Genomic DNA, 3,491 nt, shown 5'->3' on the forward strand with positions numbered 1-3,491 from the left:
CTCCAAGGGGAAAAGACCATAAATCCTGCTTTGTTTTGAAGCATGTATTTCTGTGATGCCCCATCCACCAAACACAATCCATCATTGACCAAATAACACAACATGTTAACAAATTTTTATTCTTTGAGAAAGAATAATCCATTGGAAAAGATACCAGGATTCATAGAAGACCTGAGGTATTTCTGAAAAAACACATTCCCAAAGAGAGAATTAAGTCTGCCCCTCAAAATTTGAGAATTTCACTTTAACAGATCTTCACCATATCATAGACATAGATATGGAAGTCATTATCAAACTTGATGAAATACACAGAAGGTTTGTTGGGAACTTGGCAAATAATTTTACCTATCTTTTGGGTTCCATCTTTTTTGTTGTACTGCACTCTTTTGCCCTCCAAGGAATCCCTGCCTAATTCCAAAGTCACCTCTACTGGAGGACATTCAGGCGAGATGTGGAGGTTGCCTTCAATGGAATCATCATGATGGTGGTAAAGTTACAGGACCGGATCATTCTCGTTGACAATATAGGAACAGGTCGTTATGCTCTGCACCTCATCTGGGACCACGCCACTCCACTCTTCCTTAGAGCCTGGCATGATGTGGAGGTTGCCTTCCAGGTAGTCATCCAGGAGGTGGTAAATGTACAAGACTGGATCTTTCTTGTAGGTAATATAAAACCAGGTCTTCATGATTGGCACCTCTTCTAGGACCATCCCGTTCCAGTCATTCTTAGAGCCATTTGTGCCCATGAATGTATGTTTCACTGCTCTGCCGACTATGGTGTTTGAGAGATGAGTGTCTGTCACCTGAGGAAATGGCACATTATTAGGCAGGATCTTCAGGTTTAAAATCCTTTCATCACTATGAAGCTCCAAGCCATAGACACAATCAATCCCATCATATTTCAACAAATAGAGAGAGGGATATGTTGGCAGTTGATCTAGAATGATGGCTTTCCAATGGGTGACTGGTTCATTGGCTTCCTTCCAGCCATGAGAAATTCTGCGGCCAACAATATTCTCCAGGGTCTCAAAAGGCTTACTAAGTTTTTGCTTCTGGAGCGATGGCCCATTCTTCTTCTGGAGATGTGGCATGCAACTCATACTAAGAGGCATCTTCATCATGGCGGGAGACTTTCTGAGATAGACCACAGCACTCCTGTTCCACTGTCTCTTGGCTCTGTTTCTGTGCTTGGGCTTCATAGCTGCCAATCTCTGCATAGGAAGAACTCTTCAGTTTAAATCAGACACAAAGTGGTTTCCTCCACCATAAGTGCCTGCAAGGATAAGAAGGTGAGCATGTGAGGTCAAGGCTCTTTTTAGGAATAACTTTGGAGCAGGTGAAAAAGGCAGGGCTGAATAGATTTGGATACCTAAATGGAATATGTTCTTAAGAAATTAATAGGAAAATTATCAAACTCTTGTCTACAGCTCAGTATATGTGTATCAGAGACATATTCCTGCTGCAAAATGCAATTGACCTTTACTGAGAAACCTACTTCCTGACTTACTATATCAATGAGAGAGGAAGCTATGCCTATACCTAAAGTGAGAAAGAAATATCTGAACAGATGGCAAAGAATTCAAAGAGCAGCCACTCCTCTCCTTACCACTCAAGCTACTGGTTAGTTGGCTGATCTATAACCACCTGCCCAAGGTCATGGCACTCCAGTCCACTGGCTCTCTCTATTGTGTCTCCTGATCCAGATCCAGGTTGATTACATAAAGATATTCTGTATCTTCATTAGAGAAGTGAGTACTGTGAGTCAAACTGCCAAAAGAAAGAAACATTAATCTGTGCAACAGCACCTATTAGAAATAATTATCTTTTAAAACACATATGGACAAAGAGGATCTTTGCCATTTAAGTGGACTGAGAAATTGGACATTTTTAGCAAAGATAGAGTGGGGAGAATACCTGACATTAACCGTCCCCCAGCTATCAAATATAGGAGCTGTTAACGACATAAATTTTGGACCCAGAGCAGATTTGAAAGAAACCTTTCTTTGACTACAGAGGTCCTAGTTGCTTCCTAAACATATTTACCAAAAGAAAATATCTTGGCTCTCTATATTCCAACTTCTGGAAATTCGGTTGAACAGTTGTGGAGCCCAAGAGCTGAACTGACCTCCTCAGCCACCGTGAAGATAGTAAGCCCACCTTCACAGAAGACTAGTGCTTCATGTGGAACAGAGTTGCCACCCCCAACCAAAGCTTTGTGACATCATCAAGGCTCTACTTATGTCATAAAACTCCTCCTAGCCAGGTTTCTTCCCTACTAACCCCCAGAAATATCCAGCATACAGATCCTCAAATGCTGCTCATACAGCCCCATGAAGACCCAAAATAAAAACCCCAATCTTCTTCCCAATTACTTGAGTCATATTTAACAAGCAACTCAACCCCTTTATGTGTTTTTTTTTCTGTAAAATAATTTTTGGTCTGAGTCAACAACTCACATGAATGTTTTTTTTTTCCTAGCTCCAATGTCCTCATTGGTTATTTTCTATTGATTTTTCCATTACTTCATAATAATAATTATCAAACTTTCCACTTCTCTTCCTCCTCCCACATTCTTCTTGCTCCGCAAATAAACCTCTCCACTCAAACACCAGTCCAAATAGAGGGCAGGGTACTTTGAGCTGTGGGAAGTCCAAGCCCACCCTTCATCCATCCAGATTTAGCAAGGTATGCATCCACAAAAAATATGATCACAAAAAGCCAGTGTATGATATGCAGACAATTGCAAGTGCCATTATCTTTGGCTTCTCCGTCTGCCCCAATTGTCAGCCACATTCAGAGCTTCCAGTTTGATCCCATGTTCTTTCATTCCCAGGTCACTGGATTAGTTGAAATCCCCTTAGTTCAGGCACAGTGTCTCATAGTGTGGACCAAGCCCTTATATTCCTGACATCCTTGCTCTTTTTCTCCATCCATCTGCTCTTCCACTGGAGCTTGGAAGCTCCATCTAGTTTTCTGATTTTGACCCTGACTTGATCTCCATCATTTGCCAAACAAAAGTTCCATGGTGGTTTTCAAGATAGTCAGTCATCAGTCTCACTATGGGTCAAAGCACACATAGTTCCTAGGGACATGTCACAGAGTGGTCAATTTCTCCTCCCTGCTTAAGTACCTAGAGAGGGTCACCCTATGGCCTTCTGAGAACCACTCGAGAGATATCGATCTTGACATCCCCAGAATGGCCCCATAAATTGAGACATCATCAGTGTATGTGCATTAACTTGTGTGTGTTTGTGTCTGTGTATTTAAATCACAATAACAAATGGATTGTAATATTGAAGTTTCTTCTCATCTTGAGAAGAATATTTGCTACAGAAACACTCTCACAGTAATAGTGAGAGTGTAAACTTTCTCAGCAAGGAGAAATAACTGGAGGAATCCCCCACGAGTTAGGCTCAGTGTCCCAGGAATTACGCCCAAGGAAAGTCAATGAACTCAGTGATGGAAGATAAAACCCAGCCTAAATAAAAC

Source organism: Microtus pennsylvanicus, chromosome Y (assembly GCF_037038515.1).
Source record: "Microtus pennsylvanicus isolate mMicPen1 chromosome Y, mMicPen1.hap1, whole genome shotgun sequence".
Taxonomy (NCBI): domain Eukaryota; kingdom Metazoa; phylum Chordata; class Mammalia; order Rodentia; family Cricetidae; genus Microtus; species Microtus pennsylvanicus.